At 42.3% G+C, this 22,083-nt stretch overlaps 1 pseudogene; it reads left to right on the top strand.

Moving 5' to 3' along the window:
• Positions 1 to 9,437: 9,437 nt before the first annotated feature.
• Positions 9,438 to 10,490, top strand: LOC102403088 (annotated as a pseudogene).
• The last annotated feature ends 11,593 nt before the right edge of the window (positions 10,491 to 22,083 follow it).

Below are 22,083 nucleotides of genomic sequence, written 5' to 3'. Positions count from 1 at the left end.
GGCTATAGTCCATGGGGTCGCTAAGAGTCAGATACGACTGATCGACTTTACTTTCACTTTTCACTTTCATGCATTGGAGAAGGAAATGGCAACCCACTCCAGTATTCTTGCCTGGAGAATCCCAGGGACAGAGGAGCCTATTGGGCTGCCGTCTATGGGGTCGCACAGAGTTGGACATGACTGACACGACTTAGCAGCAGCAGCAGCAGCAGAAGACTCTTGAGAGTCCCTTGGGCTGCAATATCAAACCAGTCAATCCAAAAGGAATCAACCCTGAAAATTCATTGGAAGGACTTATGCTGAAGCTGAAGCGGCAATACTTTGGCCACCTGATGGGAAGAGCCAACTCATTGGAAAAGACCCTGATGCTCAAAGAGATTGAAGGCAGGAGGATAAGGGGAAGACAGAGGATGAGATGGTTAAATAGCATCACTGATTCAATGGATATGAATTTGACCAAATTCCAGGAGACAGTGGTGGACAAAGGAGTCTGGTGTGCTACAGTCCATGGGGTCATAGAATTGGACACAATTTAGCCACTGAACAACAACAAAATATTTATTAACTGAACAAATGAATCAATTCAAAAGAATAAGAGGTCATCTGATAAAGTCTCATCTAGTAGAAAGAGAACAGGGAAGAAACAGGAGAGGAGAGTCAGTGAGTAATCAGATGTGCAGGGGAGCAGTATGACTACCTCTGGGTCAGTGGAGGAAGGTTGTTGCCAATTAAAAAGAAAAAAGTGAGATGAGAAAGTGCACATTTGGATTCGTGCCTATGTGTGTGATTGGTAGAGTGCAGCTGAGACGCCTACATTTTGACCTCACCTTTTGCAGTCTTGGCTTCAGGCCTTTAGCTCAGGATACTAGGCTCTTTGGTACCGAGGCGGTGGAGCCCTAGCTAGAAAGCAAAATTGGTCCCTGCCCTGGAGAGGATGGTTAGTCCCCAGCATAGGTAATGAGCATGTAAGGAACTTTACATGCATTCCCTCAAAACATTCCACAAGTAAGCTATGATTAGGTTCCTTTTACAGTGAGGAGAATTATTAGAAGACTATCTAGAATCCAACTCTGATGTGATATCCTGTGCAAGTTCAACTCTCCAAGCCTTGGGTCCTTCAGCTTTAAAATACTACTTACACCGAGAGTGGTAAGGATTGGAGGCTGGTCAGAAAAACATCTATTTCTGCTTTATTGACTATGCCAAAGCCTTTGACTGTGTGGATCACAATAAACTGTGGAAAATTCTTCAAGAGATGGGAATACCAGACCACCTGACCTGCCTCTTGAGAAACCTGTATGCAGGTCAGGAAGCAACAGATAGAACTGGACATGGAACAACAGACTGGTTCCAAACAGGAAAAGGAGTACGTCAAGGCTGTATATTGTCACCCTGCTTATCTAACTTCTATGCAGAGTACATCATGAGAAATGCTGGGCTGAAAGAAGCACAAGCTGGAATCAAGATTGCTGGGAGAAATATCAATAACCTCAGATATGCAGATGACCACCCTTATGGCAGAAAGTGAAGAGGAACTAAAAAGCCTCTTGATGAAAGTGAAAGAGGAGAGTGAAAAAGTTGGCTTAAAGCTCAACATTCAGAAAACGAAGATCATGGCAGCTGGTCCCATCACTTCATGGCAAATAGATGGAGAAAGAGAGGAAACAGTGTCAGACTTTATTTTTTTGGGCTCCAAAATCACTGCAGATGGTGATTGCAGCCGTGAAATTAAAAGATGCTTACTCCTTGGAAGAAAGGTTAGGACCAACCTAGATAGCATATTGAAAAGCAGAGACATTACTTTGCCAACAAAGGTCCATCTAGTCAAGGCTATGGATTTTCCTGTGGTCATGTATGGATGTGAAAGTTGGACTGTGAAGAAAGCTGAGTGCCGAAGAATTGATGCTTTTGAACTGTGGTGTTGGAGAAGATTCTTGAGAGTCCCTTGGACTGCAAGGAGATCCAACCAGTCCATTCTGAAGGAGATCAGCCCTGGGTGTTCTTTGGAAGAAATGATGCTAGCGCAGAAATTCCAGTACTTTGGCCACCTCATGCGAAGAGTTGACTCATTGGAAAAGACCCTGATGCTGGGAGGGATTGCGGGCAGGAGGAGAAGGGGACGACAGAGGATGAGATGGCCGGATGGCATCACTGACTCGATGGACGTGAGTCTGAGTGAACTCCGGGAGTTGGTGATGGACAGGGAGGCCTGGCGTGCTGCGATTCATGGGGTCGCAAAGAGTCGGACACGACTGAGCGACTAAACTGAACTGAACTGAACTGAGGAGGACCAAAGAGTTGGAAGAAGGCCACAGCAACCAAACACAGTGCAAGAATTACAAACACAGTGCCCCACCTCCCCCGTCACACCTGCCAGGGCGACAAACCAGAGGTGGGGGCGGGAACTAAGCCCAGCTCTAGGTCTTGCAGTGAGATGACACTGAGATGACATCATGCCACAGACACCTAAACCCGCCCAGGCACCGAGGAAAAACTAGACCCCGCCCCTGGGCCGCGCGATGCACTGACATCACACAATTCCCCGCCTCCTCTGGCTCTTACTCTACTCCGCTGGGGTTCTCTCCTCCAAAGATCTCCGAAGCAGTTTGCAAGAGGAACAAACGGGATATTTGCGTGGAGTCAGTGTGACATCCGGAGAAGGCAATGGCCCCCACTCCAGTACTCTTTTCTGGAAAATCCCATGGATGGAGAAGCCTGGTGGGCTGCAGTCCATGGGGTCGCTAAGAGTCGGACGCGACTGAGCGACTTCACTTTCACTTTTCACTTTCATGCATTGGAGAAGGAAATGGCAACCCGCTCCAGTATTCTTGCCTGGAGAATCCCAGGGACAGAGGAGCCTAGTGGGCTGCTGTCTATGGGGTTGCACAGAGTCGGACACGACTGAAGCGACTTAGCAGCAGCAGCAGCAGCAGCATGGCTTTGACCTCCTTATCGGGATGTATCTGGACCGAGGAGCATCTTGTCTGGTGGTTGCCTTGAGGCAGCACGCTGTAATGATTGGGTAGTTCCCGAGAGCAATTGAAGGTTCTGCTTCTCTGGATGGGGTAATGGAAGAACAAGATCTGTAATCCAAACTTCTTTGAGTGTAGACAGGTGTTATCTCTTCTCCTCATTTCCAATTCACTCTTCATTTCATCTGTTAAAGATTGTGTTTGAAAGGTGAAGTGAATGAAAGTCGCTCAGTCGTGTCTGACTCTTTGCGACCAATGGGCTGTACAGTCCATGGCATTCTTCAGGCCAGAATACTAGAGTGGGTAGCTGTTCCCTTCTCCAGGGGATCTTCCCAACCCAGGGATTGAACCCAGGTCTCCCACACTGCAGGCAGATTCTTTACCAGCTGAGCTACCAGGGAAGCCAAAATGAAACCCTCAAGGTGTGGCCCTGGTGGAAGGTGAAAACCCACAAGTATATTTTCATGCAAATATATAAATATAAAATGAAAATGTGTCAAGAATTTAAATCCTTAGTGAGGAAGACACCAGACATTGCAAAGCATCCCAAAGAACATAAATAGTCTATATTCTGAAGTGAATTTATAGCTCTCCCTCCCCTTCTTCCCCTTCATCCAGTGGATCAGCAAGTTATTTTGACTCCATTTACAAAACTGCATTCAACTCTCCATTTTCACAAATACCATTTTAGTCTGAGCTGAAATTATCTGTGGATCATCTTCCAATGGGCCTCACTCCCTCTCCAATCTGTTCACTACAGGCTTCTAAAAGGAACAAACATATACTAATGGCTTCTCCTTTGCTTGGAGATTTAAATTCACCTATGCTTGCTTAGGTGAATTTAGGGCTTCCCTGGTGGCTCAGATGGTAAAGCGTCTGCCTGCAATGTGGGAGACCTGGGTTCGACTCTGGGGTTGGGAAGATCCCCTGGAGAAGGAAATAGCAATCCACTCTAGCACTCTTGCCTGGAAAATCCCACGGACGGAGGAACCTGGTGGGCTGTAGTCCATGGGGTCGCAAAGAGTCAGACACAACTGAGCAACTTCACTTTCACTTTCACTATGCTTGCTTACAAAGAACCTTATGATCTATGGGTGCCTATTCACCTACCCCATCTACTACTTTCTGTCTCCCTTGCTGTGCTGTGGAGCCCCCTGGCTGGAATGCCCTTTCTTCTAAATTTCACTTTATTGCCTCTTAAAAGAATCTTCAGATCTCAGTTTGAGAATAGCCTACACAGAGAAGCCTTCCTAGGCCCTCCATTCTAAAGTGGCCACTCAATCATATATCTAAGATTTTAAATTTCTATAGAGCCTTAATCACTTTGATACATGACACTCATTTTTCATTGTTCATCTCTCCACTCCCCAGTTGAGATCCAAGTGTGTAAATTCAGTCCAAAAAGCACTTATCTATACTGTGTACCAATGTATTCTCAGCTTGCAGAACACAAGTTCAGCATGTTATTTATACCCTAGTTGGAGTTTAATCATTTAAGTGGTTAATTGTCATAACAGAAATTGCATAAATTATTTAAAAACAAGTGTTTCATGAGATGTTTACAAAATGTATCCGGTTATGTTAGATGAAAAATATTTTGGATTAAAGAAAGATAGTGTCAAAAATATTTTCTGGGCTTGATGTCAGAAGAATTATTATCAAAGACTTTCTTTTCAAGAATACTAGCAGTTTTTTGTTTTTTAAATGTCTAGATGAATTGCAGTCTAGTGAAAGAAATTTGGCTTAATAATTCAATCCAAGATACTTGGAATGAAACTCTAAAAAAACAGACTTTTTTTTTGCATGTATCTTTGGGCAAACTCTCTGTAGGATCCTTGTTGTTCTTCAGTTGCTAAGCCATGTCCAACTCTTTACGATTCCATGGACTGCAGCCCGCCAGGTTCCTCTGTCCATGGGATTTTCCAGGCAAAAATATTGGAGTGGGTTACCATTTATTTCTCCAGGGGATCTTCCCAACCTGGAGATCAAAACTGCATCTCCTGTATTGGCAGGCATATTCTTTTACCAGAGTCATCAGAGAAGCCTATATAGGATACTGGAGAATTCCAAATAAAACCCGAAGAGGTGACATTTGAGTCTGGACTTTCAATGTGAGTAGACTGAAAATATGAGTAGGTGACAAGGAGAGAAACTGGCAGTTTAGGCAGAGGTGTAAATTTGTAACTGAGCAGTACCCTATGGGGCCTTCCAAGGACAGACCCCTTCTCCATATTGTCTGCTTTAGTTCCTTTCCGCTTTAGTACCTAGATAATAGTATCTGATGCACATTTCCTGTGTTATTTTACTGACATGAAAACCCCTACCAAGTGGAAGAAACTACTTGATTTTCATAAGAACATGGCCCACAGGCCTACCAGAGCCTAAGGATCATAATGGTAACTCCTGTGACCACCCTGCTACCTCACTATCAACCAATCAGAGAATTGTGCATGAGCTGAACACACGAGATGGCCCTCCCTCACCTGGCTTTTGAAAATATTTTGTCGAAACCTATGGGGAATTGTGACTTTTTGAGCACTAGCTATATGCAGAGTACATCATGAGAAACGCTGGGCTGGAAGAAGCACAAGCTGGTATCAAGATTGCCAGGAGAAATATCAATAACCTCAGATATGCAGATGACACCACCGTTATGGCAGAAAGTGAAGAACTAAACAGCCTCTTGATGAAAGTGAAAGAGGAGAGTGAAAAAGTTGGCTTAACGTTCAACATTCAGAAAACTAAGATCATGGCATCTGGTCCCATCACTTCATGGGAAATAGATGGGGAAACAGTGGAAACAGTGTCAGACTTTATTTTTTGGGGCTCCAAAATCACTGCAGATGGTGATTGCAGCCATGAAATTAAAAGACGCTTATTCCTTGGAAGGAAAGTTATGACCAACCTAGATAACATATTCAAAAGCATAGATATTACTTTGCCAACAAATGTCCGTCTAGTTAAGGCTATGGTTTTTCCCGTGGTCATGTATGGATGTGAGAGTTGCACTGTGAAGAAGGCTGAGCACCGAAGAATTGATGCTTTTGAACTGTGGTGTTGGAGAAGACTCTTGGGAGTCCCTTGGACTGCAAGGAGATCCAACCAGACAATCCTAAAGGAGATCAGTCCTGGGTGTTCTTTGGAAGAACTGATGCTAAAGCTGAAACTCCAATACTTTGGCCATCTGATGTGAAGAGCTGACTCATTGGAAAAGACTCTGATGCTGGGAGGGATTGGGGGCAGGAGGAGAAGGGGACAACAGAGGATGAGATGGCTGGATGGCATCACTGGCTCGATGGACGTGAGTCTGAGTGAACTCTGGGTGTTGGTGATGGACAGGGAGGCCTGGCGTGCTGTGATTCATGGGGTCACAAAGAGTCGGACATGACTGAGCGACTGAACTGAACTGAACTGAACTGTCCTGGACTGCTTGTACAGCACCCTACAATAAGTGCTGCAGTTTCCTTCACCACAACCCAGTGTCAGTAGATTGGCCCATGGACTCAAATTTGCTTTGATAACAAGTTCTGTTTGGAAGAAGAATATAAATGAAATTAGTTGAAAGGATAGCCAGGAGTCATATTATCAAGGAACTTAAAGTGTGGGTCTTATTCTATGGGGAAGCCAACAGAGATTTGAAATGGGGTTGTGACATGGTCCTCTGTGGTTCAGTCAGTTCAGTTCAATCAGTCAGTCGTGTCCAAATCTTTGCAACCCCATGGAACTGCTTCCAATGAATATTCAGGAAGTATTTCCTTTAGAATTGACTGGTTGGATCTCCTTGCAGTCCAAGGGACTCTCAAGAGTCTTCTCCAGCACCACAGTTCAAAAGCATCAATTCTTTGGTGCTCAGCTTTCTTTATGGTCCAACTCTCACATCCATACATGAGTACTGGAAAAACCATAGCTTTAACTACTCGGACCATTGTTGGCAAAGTAATGTCTCTGCTTTTTAATATATTGTCTAGGTTCAGTTCAGTTCAGTTGCTCAGTCGTGTCCAACTCTTTGCGACTCCATGAATCACAGCATGGCAGGCCTCCCTGTCCATCACCAATTCCCAGAGTTCACTCAAACTCATGTGCATCGAGTCAGTGATGCCATCCAGCCATCTCATCCTCTGTCGTCCCCTTCTCCCCCTGCCCCCAATCCCCCCCAGCATCAGAGTCTTTTCCAATGAGTCAACTCTTTGCATGAGGTGGCCAAAGTACTGGAGTTTCAGCTTTAGCATCATTCCTTCCAAAGAAATCCCAGGGCTGATCTCCTTCAGAATGGATTGGTTGGATCTCCCTGCAGGCCAAGGGACTCTCAAGAGTCTTCTCCAACACCACAGTTCAAAAGCATCCATTCTTCAGTGCTCAGCTTTCTTCACAGTCCAACTCTCGCATCCATACCTGACCACTGGAAAAACTATAGCCTTGACTAGACGGACCTTTGTTGACAAAGTAATGTCTCTGCTTTTCAATATACTATCTAGGTTGGTCATAACTTTCCTTCCAAGGAGTAAGCGTCTTTTAATTTCATGGCTGCAATCACCATCTGCAGTGATTTTGGAGCCCAAGAAAATAGTGTCTGTCACTGTTTCCATTGTTTCCCCATCTATTCGCCATGAAGTGATGGGACTGAATGCCATTATCTTAGTTTTCTGAATGTTGAGTTTTAAGCCAGCTTTTAAACTCTCCTCTTTCATTTTCATCAAGAAGCTCTTTAGTTCTTCTCCACTTCTGCCGTAAAAGTGGTGTCATCTGCATATCTGAAGTTATTGATATTTCTCCCGGCCATCTTGATTCCAGCTTCTGCTTCATCCAGCCTGGCATTTTGCATGATGTACTCTGCATAGAAGTTAAAGGTGACAATATACAACCTTGACGTACTCCTTTCCCAGTTTGGAACCAGTCTGTTATTCCATGTCCAGTTCTAACTGTTGCTTCCTGACCTGCATACAGGTTTCTCAAGAGGCAGGTCAGGTGGTCTGGTATTCCCATCTCTTTCAGAATTTTCCACAGTTTATTGTGATCCACACAGTCAAAGGCTTTGGCATAGTCAATAAAGCAGAAATAGATGTTTTTCTGGAACTCTCTTCCTTTTTTGATGATCCAGCGGATGTTGGCAATTTGATCTCTGGGTCCTCTGCCTTTTCTAAAACCAGCCTGAACATCTCTGGAAGTTCACGGTTCATGTATTGCTGAAGCCTGGCTTGGAGAATTTTGAGTATTACTTTACTAGCATGTGAGATGAATGCAATTGTGCAGTAGTTTGAGCATTCTTTAGCATTGGCTTTCTTTGTTACTGGAATGAAAACGGACCTTTTCCAGTCCCGTGGCCAGTGCTGAGTTTTCCAAATTTGCTGGCATATTGAGTATAGTACTTTCACAGCATCATCTTTTAGGATTTGAAATAGCTCCACTGGAATTCCATCACCTCCACTAGCTTTGTTCATAGTGATGCTTCCTAAGGCCCACTTGACTTCACATTCCAGGATGTTTGGCTGTAGGTGAGTGATCACACCATTGTGGGTATCTGGGTCATTAAGATCTTTTTATTGGGTGCTTCTGTGTATTCTTGCCATCTCTTTTTATAGCTTCTGCTTCTATTAGGTCCATACCATTTCTGTCCTTTATTGGATTCATCTTTGCATGAAATATTTCCTTGGTATCTCTAATTTTCTTGAAGAGATTGCTAGTCTTTCCCACTCTATTGTTTTCCTCTATTTCTTTGCATTGATCACTGAGGAAGGTTTTCGTATCTCTCCTTGCTATTCTTTGGAACTCTGCATTGAAATGGATATATCTTTCCTTTTCTCCTTTGCCTTTAGCTTCTCTTCTTTTCTCAGCTATTTGTAAAGCCTCCTCAGACAACCATTTTGCTTTCTTGCATTTCTTTTTCTTGGAGATGGTCTTGACCCCTGCCTTCTGTATAATGTCATGAACCTCCGTCCATAGTTCCTCAGGCACTCTTTCTATCAAATCTAATCCCTTGAATTATTTATCACTTCCACTGTATAATCATAAGGGATTTGATTTAGGTCATACCTGAATGATCTAGTAGTTTTCCCTACTTTCTTCAATTTTAGTCTGAATTGCGGACTTCCCTGGTGGCTCAGAGGTTAAAGCTTCTGCCTGCAATGCAGGAGACCTGGGTTTGATCCCTGGGTCAGGAAGATCCCCTGGAGAAGGAAATGGCAACCCACTCCAGTATTCTTGCCTGAAGAATTCCATGGACAGAGGAGCCTGGTAGGCTACAGTCCATGGGGTCACAAAGAGTCAGACACGACTCAGCAACTTCACTCATTTGGCAATAAGGAGTTCATGATCTGAGTCATATCCAGTTCATGGTCTTGTTTTGCTGACTGTATAGAGCTTCTCCATCTTTGGCTGCAAAGAATATAATCAGAGCAAGCAGCTGCCGCGGCGTCCTCTGCTCATGCTCACCGGCTCTGCAGGCCCCGTCGGTCTTTCCGCAATTCTGGTCTGGTCCTGTGTCGCTCACCTTCTCCTGACCTGGGCAGGCGCCATGGCACAGGTTCTCAGAGGCACCGTGACTGACTTCCCTGGATTCGATGAGTGGGAGGATGCAGAAATTCTCCGGAAGGCCATGAAAGGCCTGGGCACGGATGAGGAGAGCATCCTGACTCTGTTGACATCCCGCAGTAATGCTCAGCACCAGGAGATTGCTGTGACTTTTAAAACTCTGTTTGGCAGGGACCTTCTGGATGACCTGAAATCAGAACTGACTGGAAAATTTGAAAAATTAATCGTGGCTCTGATGAAACCCTCTCGGCTTTATGATGCCTATGAACTGAAGCATGCTCTTAAGGGAGCTGGGACAGATGAAAAAGTCCTGACAGAAATGATTGCGTCAAGGACACCTGAAGAACTGAGAGCCATAAAACAAGTTTATGAAGAAGAGTATGGCTCGATCCTGGAAGATGATGTGGTGGGGGATACTTCAGGGTACTACCAGAGGATGTTGGTGGTTCTCCTTCAGGCTAATAGAGACCCTGACACTAGAATTGATGAAGCACAGGTTGAACAAGACGCTCAGGCTTTGTTCCAGGCTGGAGAACTGAAATGGGGAACAGATGAAGAAAAGTTTATTACCATCTTTGGAACACGAAGTGTATCTCACTTGAGAAAAGTGTTTGACAAATACATGACTATATCCGTGTTTCAAATTGAAGAAACCATTGACCGAGAGACTTCCAGCAATTTGGAACAGCTTCTCCTTGCTGTTGTGAAATCCATTCTCAGTATACCTGCCTACCTTGCAGAAACCCTCTACTATGCTATGAAGGGAGCTGGAACAGATAATCAGAGTTGTGGTTTCCAGAAGTGAGATTGATCTGTATAACATTAGGAAGGAGTTTAGGAACAATTTTGGCACCTCTCTTTATTCCATGATTAAGGTGGACACGTCTGGGGACTATAAGAAAGCCCTCCTGCTGCTCTGTGGAGGCGAAGATGACTGACGGGAGCCTGGGGAGCCGCCCGGCGCCGTGTCCGCCGTCACCACTGCCTTCCTGCCGCGCAGCTTACCGCACTCTGCACGCCAGTGCTGAGCACACTGCCTTACTCACGCTAGCATGCTATGGCCAAAACATAAATGTTGTAGAAGAACGTAGCAGTGCTCCTTTCTGATCTTTAGTTAAGATCTTTGCCTTTAACTATTGTAACACTAAAGTGTACTTACTTTACTAGGACTAAAGTCTGGATCATTTATATTTTCCTGTAAGAGGCAGACTGCTTTCACCCTTTTTAAAAAGCTTCATTTATATTAAATTGATAACCATATTACCTTAATCAGAACCTTAGCCTTGAAATTGTGAACTCCTGGAAGTGTTATTAATCAAGTTTGCTACCAAGTTAAACCAAAAAAATTATAGTGGTTGCAATCAAAAGATTAATGAATAATAAACATTTCCGTCTTCCTGAAAAAAAAAAAAAAGAATATAATTAATCTGATTTCAGTATTGACCATCTGGTGATGTCCATGTGTAGGGTCTTCTCCTCTGTTGTTAGTGTTGTTGTAATAGGTAACATCACGACTCATTGGACAACATTAGCTATGTAAGTGGACCAAAATAAACCTTACATACTTAACATCTATATATTCCAGGTAACAGTAGATGATTATGAACTAAAAGATCTTCTAGTAGACATCAGAATTGCACATTAGAGCCAAATGATATATTAAAGAAGATATATTTATTTTTTAGCAGTAATTTATAGGGTACCACTCATGATCAGGCAGGGGGTTCCCTGGTGGCTCAGCTGGTAAAGAACCCACCTGCCAATGCAGGAGATGCAAGAGATGCATGTTCAACCCCTGGGTTGGGAAGATCCACTGGAGAAGGAAATGGCAACCTGTTCAAGTATTCTTGCCTGGAACATGAGCAAGCGGGCACACATGCATGATCAGGCATGTGGTAGGGGAGGGGCAGAAGGGAACCTTGAAGCTATTTTCATTATGTCAAAAGACCTAACAGGAAACTGCATTTCCCCTCAATGAGGCTGAATAGGGTGATTAAAATTCCACGTTTATTTTCTTTGGATTGGAATTTTAAAAGAACTCATTATGAGAACACTGATCATCTCAGGCTGATCAAAAGCTCTGATGAGATGATAGAGGTATCTGGTTTTTTTCCTTAAAGAGAAAATGACCTGAAATTTAATGTAATTTGCTAAGTAAAATTATCCAAAATGTGGAAATACCATTGAATGGAAGGAAAATGTGCAAAACAGTAAAGTATGAAATTCAAATCTCACCTTTATAGTCTCTTTTACATAAAAGCCAAATCTGCTTCTCCTTGATTTTCCATTTTAGTGATGGCCTCACCATGTATTCAGGCTTCCCTTGTGGCTCAGCTGGTAGAGAATCTGCCTGCAGTGTGGGAGACCTGGGTTTGATCCCTGGCTTGGGAACATCCCATGGAGAAGGGAAAAGCTACCCACTCCAGTATTCTGGCATGGAGAATTCCATGGACTGTATAGAATTCCATGGAATTCTGGACTATACAGTAGTCCAGAAGACTGGGCAGCATTCTCCACTCTTGCCTCAATTTATTCTATTTAATCACACAGCAAATTATTAACTCTACCTCTAAAACTTTTCTAGAATTTTATCCTCTTCTTTATTCAAACTATTATGACCTTGCTTGATGTTAGCTTTTTGTTTTGTTTTGCTGAGTAGGTAGAATTAACACACTTGAGGAGAACGAGGTCTGTGTGACCTTGTCCTAAAAGATAAATTATGATAATATAATAGGGGAGAAAACATGTCATATTTGTCAAATTTCTGTGAGGTGTTCTGCATCCAAGAGTTATGCTTGCTTAGCTACTTAGTTTTTATTAGAAAAGAGGGAGGAATGTGTCCTTCGGTGTCTTTAATGAGCTAGAAAGTTGTGACTATGCATAATGGAAACTCTATTGAGTGATATAAAGCAGGGTGTGATGGGCTCTCACCACAGGCTCACCATTCTGGCCTCACAAAAAGTTATCATGTGGTCAGATCACTCACCTCCTGGGCAGTTGGGTTGGGTGGTGTTCATGCAGAAATGCAAGTCATAACTATTGCTTAGTGGAGTGTTAGATGAGGTTCAGGATGTGCAGGATGGCACCTTGCCATAATGAATATTGTAAGCTGAGAAGTTAGGGAAAAGAGCAAAAGCAGGAAGGTCACTTTGAACCTCCTCTCCCAACTTCTTCCCTGAAACAGGTCATCTGACCCTCCTGTGAGGGGCTCTCTCCCTTGCCTGGGAAAAGAGCATTCTTCTCTCTGTAGACAAAGGGCTAGAGAAGAATCCAAATGAATGGTTTGCCCCAGTTTACTACACTTACCTCAGACTCTTTGACCTATTATATTTCTCCAAGACTGTCTACTCTTCATCAATTTAGCATAAAAATATGCCAGATGAACCATTTCTTTGGGTCATCATTTTCCTATGAAGACTCCTGTGTCATGTAAAAATTATATTAAATAAATGTTTATGTTTTTCTCCTGTTAATCTGTCTTTATCAGTTTAATTTCCAGACCAGCCAGGGACCCTAAGAAGGTTGAGGAAAACTTTGTCTTCCCCTATAATAGGTAATAAAAGTTGTGTAAAAATAAATTGCAGGGACTTCTCTGGTCGTCCAATGTTTAAGACTCCTTGCTTCGACTAAAAGGTGTGCAGGTTCAATCCCTGGTTGGGGAACTAAAATCCTGCATGCCATGCGGCCTCACCAATAATAAGAATAATATAATAAAATTTTAAAATTGCAGCTTATTTTATGTCCTGATCTTCCATCATTTTTAAAACTAGAAAAATCAAAGTAAAACCTAGCTTAGTGAGATAGAAATACTAGATTGTCCACTCAACAGCCATAGCCATTTTTCCTCTTTTGATTTTTTTTTTAATATAAATTTATTTATTTTAATGGGAGGCTAATTACTTTACAATATTGTATTGATTTTGCCATACATCAACATGAATCCACCACGGGTGTACATGTGTTCCCCATCCTGAACCCTCCTCCCACCTCCCTCCCCATACCATCCCTCTGGGTCATCCCAGGGCACCAGCCCCGAGCACCCTGTATTATGCATCGAACCTAGACTGGTGATTTGTTTCACATATGATATTTTACATGTTTCAATGCCATTCTCCCAAATAATCCCACACTCTCCTTTCTCCCACAGAGTCCAAAAGACTGTTCTTTACATCTGTGTCTCTTTTGCTGTCTCGCATACAGGGTTATCGTTACCATCTTTCTAAATTTCATATATATGCGTTAGTATACTGTATTGGTGTTTTTCTTTCTGGCTTAGTTCACTCTGTATAATAGGCTCCAGTTTCATTCACCTCATTAGAACTGATTCAAATATATTCTTTTTAATGGCTGAGTAATCGGAGAAGGCAATGGCACCCCACTCCAGTACTCTTGCCCGGAAAATCCCATGGATGGAGGAGCCTGGTAGGCTGTAGTCCATGGGGTCGCTAAGAGTCGGACACGACTGACCGACTTCACTTTCAGTTTTCACTTTCCACTTTCATGCATTGGAGAAGGAAATGGCAACCCACTCTAGTGTTCTTGCCTGGAGAATCCCAGGGATGGGGGAGCCTGGTGGGCTGTTGTCTATGGGGTCACTCAGAGTCGGACACGACTGAAGTGACTTAGCAGCAGCTCAATACTCCATTGTATATATGTGTACCACAGCTTTCTTATCCATTCATCTGCTGATGGACATCTAGGTTGCTTCCATGTCCTGGCTATTATAAACAGTGCTGCGATGAACATTGGGGTACATTTGTCTCTTTCAATTCTGGTTTCCTCGGTGTGTATGCCCAGCAGTGGGATTGCTGGGTCATATGGCAGTACTATTTCCAGGTTTTTAAGGAATCTCTACACTGTTCTCCATAGTGGCTGTACTAGTTTGCATTCCCACCAACAGTGTAAGAGGGTTCCCTTTTCTCCACACCCTCTCCAGCATTTATTGCTTGTAGACTTTTGGATAACAGCCATTCTGACTGGTGTGAAACGGTACCTCATTGTGGTTTTGATTTGCATTTATCTGATAATGAATGATGTTGAGCACCCTTATGGCAGAAAGTGAAGAGGAAATAAAAAGCCTCTTGATGAAAGTGAAAGAGCAGAGTGACAAAGTTGGCTTAAAGCTCAACACTCAGAAAACGAAGATCATGGCATCCAGTCCCACCACTTCATGGGAAATAGATGGGGAAACAGTGGAAACAGTGTCAGACTTCATTTTTCTGGGCTCCAAAATCACTACAGATGGTGACTGCAGCCATGAAATTAAAAGACGCTTACTCCTTGGAAGGAAAGTTATGACCAACCTAGATAGCATATTCAAAAGCAGAGACATTACTTTGCCAACAAAGGTCCGTCTAGTCAAGGCTATGGTTTTTCCTGTGGTCATGTATGGATGTGAGAGTTGGACTGTGAAGAAGGCTGAGTGCTGAAGAATGGATGCTTTTGAACTGTGGTGTTGGAGAAGACTCTTGAGAGTCCCTTGGACTGAAAGGAGATCCAACCAGTCCATTCAGAAGGAGATCAGCCCTGGGAGTTCTTTGGAAGGACTGATACTAAAGCTGAAACTCCAGTACATTGGCCACCTCATGCAAAGAGTTGACTCATTGGAAAAGACTCTGATGCTGGGAGGGATTGGGGGCAAGAGGAAAAGGGGACAACAGAGGATGAGATGGCTGGATGGCATCACTGACTCGATGGACGTGAGTCTGAGTGAACTCCGGGAGTTGGTGATGGTCAGGGAGGCCTGGCGTGCTGCGATTCATGGGGTTGCAAAGAGTCGGACACGACTGAGCAACTGACCTGATCTGATCTGAGCATCTTTTCATTTGTTTGTTAGCCATCTGTATGTCTTCTTTGGAGAAATGTCTGTTTAGTTCTTTGGCCCATTTTTTGATTGGGTCGTTTATTTTTCTGGAATTGAGTGCAGGAGTTGCTTGTATATTTTTGAGATTAGTTCTTTGTCAGTTGCTTCATTACTACTATTTTCTCCCATTCTGAAGGCTGTCTTTATACCTTGCTTATAGTTTCCTTTATTGTGCAGAAGCTTTTAATTTTAATTAGGTCCCATTTGTTTATTTTTGCTTTTATTTCCAATATTCTGGGAGGTGGGTCATAGAGGATCCTGCTGTGATTTATGTCAGAGAGTGTTTTACCTGTGTTCTCCTCTAGGAGTTTTATAGTTTCTGGTCTTACGTTGAGATCTTTAATCCATTTTGAGTTTATTTTTGTGTATGGTGTTAGAAAGTGTTCTAGTTTCATTCTTTTACAAGTGGTTGACCAGTTTTCCCAGCACCACTTGTTAAAGAGATTTTTTTTTCTCCATTGTATATTCTTGCCTCCTTTGTCAAAGATAAGGTGTCCATAGGTGCGTGGGTTTATCTCTGGGCTTTCTATTTTGTTCCATTGATCTGTATTTCTCTCTTTGTGCCAGTACTATACTGTCTGGATGACTGTGGCTTTGTAGTAGAGCCTGAAGTCAGGTAGGTTGATTCCTCCAGTTCCGTTCTTTCTCAAGATTGCTTTGGCTATTCGAGGTTTTTTTCCATACCAATTGTGAAATTATCTGTTCTATCTCTGTGAAAAATACCGTTGGTAACTTGATAGGGATTGCATTGAATCTATAGATTGCTTTGACTAGTATACTCATTTTCACTATATTGATTCTTCTGATCCATGAACATGGTATATTTCTCCATCTATTAGTGTCCTCTTTGATTTCTTTCACTAGTGTTTTATAGTTTTCTATATATAAGTCTTTAGTTTCTTTAGGTAGATATATTCCTAAGTATTTATTCTTTTCGTTGCAATGGTGAATGGAATTGTTTCCTTAATTTCTCTTTCTATTTTCTCATTATTAGTGTATAGGAATGCAAGGGATTTCTGTGTGTTGATTTTATATCCTGCAACTTTACTATATTCATTGATTAGTTCTAGTAATTTTCTTGTGGAGTCTTTAGGGTTTTCTATGTAGAGGATCATGTCATCTGCAAACAGTGAAAGCTTTACTTCTTCTTTTCCAATTTGGATTCCTTTTATTTCTTTTTCTGCTCTGATTGCTGTGGCCAAAACTTCCAAAACTATGTTGAATAGTAGTGGTGAAAGTGGGCACCCTTGTCTTGTTCCTGACTTTAGGGGAAATGCTTTCAATTTTTCATCATTGAGAATAATGTTTGCTGTGGGTTTGTCATATATAGCTTTTATTATGTTGAGGTATGTTGCTTCTATTCCTGCTTTCTGGAGAATTTTTATCATAAATGGATGTTGAATTTTGTCAAAGGCTTTCTCTGCATCTATTGAGATAATCATTTATTTTTCAATTTGTTAATGTGGTGTATTACATTGATTGATTTGCGGATGTTGAAGAATCCTTGCATCCCTGGGATAAAGCCCACTTGGTCATGGTGTATGATCTTTTAATGTGTTGTTGGATTCTGATAGCTAGAATTTTGTTAAGGATTTTTGCATCTATGTTCATCAGTAATATTGGCCTGTAGTTTTCTTTTTTTGTGGCACCTTTTTCAGGTTTTGGTATTAGGGTGATGGTGGCCTCATAGAATGAGTTTGGAAGATTACCTTCCTCTGAAATTTTCTGGAAGAGTTTGAGTAGGATAGGTGTTAGCTCTTTATATTTTTGGTAGAATTCAGCTGTGAAGCCATCTGGACCTGGGCTTTTGTTTGCTGTAAGATTTCTGATTGCAGTTTCAATTTCTGTGCTTGTGATGGGTCTGTTAAGATTTTCTATTTCTTCCTGGTTCAGTTTTGGAAAGTTGTACTTTTCTAAGAATTCATCCATTTCTTCCAAGTTGTCCATTTTATTGGCATATAATTGCTGATAGTCTCTTATGATCCTTTGTATTTCTGTGTTGTCTGTTGTGATCTCTCCATTTTCATTTCTAATTTTATTGATTTGATTTTTCTCCCTTTGTTTCTTGATGAGTCTGGCTAATGGTTTGTCAATTTTATTTATCCTTTCAAAGAACCAGCTTTTGGCTTTGTTGATTTTTGCTATGGTCTCTTTTGTTTCTTTTGCATTTATTTCTGCCCTAATCTTTTAAGATTTCTTTCCTTCTACTAACCCTGGGGTTCTTCATTTCTTCCTTTTCTAGTTGCTTTAGGTGTAGAATTAAGTTATTTATTGACTTTTTTCTTGTTTCTTGAGGTATGCCTGTATTGCTATGAACCTTCCCCTTAGCACTGCTTTTACAGTGTCCCACAGGTTTTGGGTTGTTGTGTTTTCGTTTTCATTCATTTCTATGCATATTTTGATTTCTTTTTTATTTCTTCTGTGATTTGTTGGTTATTTAGTAGAGTGTTGTTCAGCCTCCATATGTTGGAATTTTTAATAGTTTTTCTCCTGTAATTGAGATCTAATCTTACTGCACTGTGGTCAGAAAAGATGCTTGGAATTATTTCAATTTTTTTGAATTTACCAAGGCTAGATTTATGGCCCAGGATGTAATCTATCCTGGAGAAGGTTCCGTGTGCGCTTAATAAAAAGGTGAAATTCATTGTTTTGGGATGAAATGTCCTATAGATATCAATTAAGTCTAACTGGTCTATTGTATCATTTAAAGTTTGTGTTTCCTTGTTAATTTTCTGTTTAGTTGATCTATCCATAGGTGTGAGTGGGGTATTAAAGTCTCCCACTATTATTGTGTTATTGTTAATTTCCCCTTTCATACTTGTTAGCATTTGTCTTACATACTGCGGTGCTCCCGTGTTGGGTGCATATATATTTATAATTGTTATATCTTCTTCTTGGATTAATCCTTTGATCATTATGTAGTGTCCTTCTTTCTCTCTTTTCACAGCCTTTGTTGTTAAGTCTATTTTATCTGATATGAGTGTTGCTACTCTTGCTTTCTTTTGGTCTCTATTTGCATGAAGTATCTTTTTCCAGCCCTTCACTTTCAGTCTGTATGTATCCCCTGTTTTGAGGTGGGTCTCTTGTAGACAACATATATAGGGGTCTTGTTTTTGTGTCCATTCAGCCAGTCTTTGTCTTTTGGTTGGGGCATTCAACCCATTTATGTTTAAGGTAATTACTGATAAGTATGATCCCGTTGCCATTTACTTTATTGTTTTGGGTTCGAGTTTATATGCCCTTTTTGTGTTTCCTGTCTAGAGAAGATCCTTTAGCACTTGTTGGAGAGCTGGTTTGGTGGTGCTGAATTCTCTCAGCTTTTGCTTGTCTGTAAAGCTTTTGATTTCTCCTTCATGTTTGAATGAGATCCTTGCTGGGTACAGTAATCTGGGCTATAGGTTATTTTCTTTCATCACTATAAGTATGTTCTGCCATTCCCTCCTGGCCTGAAGAATTTCTATTGAAAGATCAGCTGTTATCCTTATGGGAATCCCCTTGTGTGTTATTTGTTGTTTTTCCCTTGCTGCTTTTAATATTTGTTCTTTGCGTTTGATCTTTGTTAATTTGATTAATATGCGTCTTGGGGTGTTTTGCCTTGGGTTTATCCTGTTTGGGACTCTCTGAGTGTCTTGGACTTGAGTGATTATTTCCTTCCCCATTTTAGGGAAGTTTTCAACTATTATCTCCTCAAGTATTTTCTCATGGTCTTTCTTTTTGTCTTCTTCTTCTGGGACTCCTATGATTCGAATGTTGGGACATTTAACATTGTCCTGGAGGTATCTGAGATTGTCCTCATTTCTTTTAATTCATTTTTCTTTTTTCCTCTCTGACTCATTTATTTCTACCATTCTATCTTCTACCTCACTAATCCTATCTTCTGCCTCTGTTATTCTACTATTTGTTCCCTCCAGAGTGTTTTTTATCTCATTTGTTGCATTATTCATTATATATTGACTTTTTTATTTCTTCTAGGTCCTTGTTAAACCTTTCTTGCATCTTCTCAATCCTTGTCTCCAGGCTATTATCTGTGATTCCGTTTTGATTTAAAGATTTTGGATCATTTTCACTATCATTATTTGGAATTCTTTATCAGGTAGATTCCCTATCTCTTCCTCTTTTGTTTGGTTTGGTGGGCATTTATCCTGTTCCTTTACCAGCTGGGTATTCCTCTATCTCTTCATCTTGTTTATATTGCTGTGTTTGGGGTGGGCTTTCTGTATTCTGGCAGTTTGTGGAGTTCTCTTTATTGTAGACTTTCCTCGCTGTGGGTGGGGTTGTATGGGTAGCTTGTCAAGGTTTCCTGGTTAGGGAAGCTTGTGTCGGTGTTCTGGTGGGTGGAGCTGGATTTCTTCTCTCTGGAGTGCAGTGAAGTGTCCAGTAATGAGTTATGAGGTGTCAATGGGTTTGGAGTGACTTTGGGCAGCCTGTATATTGAAGCTCAGGGCTGTGTTCCTGTGTTGCTAGAGAATTTGTGTGGTATGTCTTGCTCTGGAACTTGTTGGCCCTTGGGTGGTGCTTGGTTTCAGTGTAGGTAGGGAGGCATTTGATGGGCCTCTTGATTAATGTTCCCTGGAGTCCGGAGTTCTCTGGTGTTCTCAGGATTTGAACTTAAGCCTTCTGCTTCTGGTTTTCAGTCTTATTTTTACAGTAGCCTCAAGACTTCTCCATCTATACAGCACCATTGATAAAACATCTAGGTTAAAGATGAAAAGTTTCTCCACAGTGAGGGACACCCAGAGAGGTTCACAGAGTTACATGGAGAAGAGAAGAGGGAGGAGGGAGTTAGAGGTGACCCGAATGAGATGAGGTGGAATCAAAAGAGGAGAGAGCAAGCTAGCCAGTAATCATTTCCTTATGTGCACTCCACAGTCTGGACCGCTCAGAGATGTTCACAGAGTTATACAGAGAAGAGAAGAGGGAGGAAGGAGACAGAGGTGGCCAGGAGGATAAAGGGGAGAATCAAAAGAAGCAAGACAGATCCAGCCAGTAATCAGTTCCCTAAGTGTTCTCCACCATCTGGAGCACACAAACAGATTCACAGAGTTGGGTAGAGAAGAGAAGGGGGAGGGAGGAGATAGAGGCGACCTGGTGAAGAAAAAGGAGAGTCCAAAGGGGGAGAGAGCAGTCAAGCCAGTAATCTCGCTCCCAGGTAAAAATGGGTACTGAAGATTGGATTCTTAAAGGTACAAAATTGATAACAAATACCAAAAAGCAAAGATTAAAAATCTAGAGTAGAGGTTGGATTTTCAAAAATACAATATTAAAGAAAAGAAGGAAAAAAAAGTCACAAAAATTATAAAATATATATATATAAAGTTTGCTTTAAAAAATAGGGTCTCTCTTTTTTTATTTGCAAAGTAATAGTAGGTTATAAAAATGAAAATTAAAGGAGTAATAGAGGACTTAAAAATTAAAAAAAAAAAAGATAGTAAAAATATATCTAGGACTTTCTCTGGTGTTGTTGTGGGCAGTGTGGGGTCAGTTCATTTTCGGATAGTTCCTTGGTCCAGCTTATATTTCTCAAGACCTATAGGCCCCTTCCTGTGTAGTTGGTACTAGCTACAGGGTTTTAATCTATTGCACCTGTCACTTCCAAGGCGGTTCCCTCTGTTTTAGCTTCTTCTGTTTGCTGGTCTCTTCAGTGTCTGATTTTGGCCCTGACACAAGTGGGCGGTGGTGACACTTTTTTAGGCTCACTTGTTCAGTCGCGCTGTGGGGAGGGAGGGACACTGCAAACAAATAACACTGGTGTGTGCTCACAGTGTCTCAGCCACACTGGGCCTGCCCCAGCTCACAGCTCATGTGCCCTCCCTGCCCACACTGCTCAGGCTCTAGGTTGCTCCTCTGGAACTGTCCGAGGCCGGTTGCATGCACCTCCCTGGTCTAAGCTGCTCAGGTTCAGGCACTCCAGCAGTCCTCAGAGGCACAGACTTGGTTGGGCCTGTGTTTTGTGCCCTTCCCAGGTCCGAGCAGCTCAGGTGATGAGGTGTTTGGCGAGCATGGTCGCTGCAACTTATTGGCTCCCCTGTTGCTGCCGCTCGGTTTTCTGGGTGTACAACCGGCACACCTTCTCAGGCGGATTTTGACCATCCAGAATCCCAAGAAGTCTTAATTAGCAATGAAGCCTGCTTGCAGTTTGGTAGATAATGCCTCTCTGGGGCTGCCATTACCCTCTTCCGGCTCTGGCTGCCTGTCACCGGAGGGGGATGGTCTGCAGTCAGCTAGCTCTGTTCAGTCCTTTGTTCTGTGAGAGGGCCTGATGGTGTCTTAGGTTAGGGCTTTTCGCGTGGTAGCTATCCCACAGGCTGGTTTGCTAGCCCAAGTTAGTTCCCTCAGATTGCCCTTGGGGCATTCAGGCCGGTCCTTACTCTAAGCAATGCAGCCCTGCCTCCCTGCCCAGCCCCCACTTGCTAGTGGCGGGTGCAGGCGTCTGCGCTGCTACTCTGCTGGGGGAGTTACCATTGGGCACGTAATCTGTGGGTTTTAATTATTTATTTTTCCTCTCAGTTATGTTGCCCTCTGTGGTTCCAAGGCTCGCCACAGACTCGGCAATGAGAATGTTTCCTGGTGTTTGGAAACTTCTCTCTTTTTAAGACTCCCTTCCTGATCTGCCTCTTGAGAAATTTGTATGCAGGTCAGGAAGCAACAGTTAGAACTGGACATGGACCAACAGACTGGTTCCAAATAGGAAAAGGAGTTCGTCAAGACTGTATATTGTCA

Source organism: Bubalus bubalis, chromosome 1, assembly GCF_019923935.1.
Source record: "Bubalus bubalis isolate 160015118507 breed Murrah chromosome 1, NDDB_SH_1, whole genome shotgun sequence".
Taxonomy (NCBI): Eukaryota; Metazoa; Chordata; class Mammalia; order Artiodactyla; family Bovidae; genus Bubalus; species Bubalus bubalis.
Note: the sequence above shows the minus strand (reverse complement) of the source record. Positions and strands in the feature narration are given on the sequence as shown.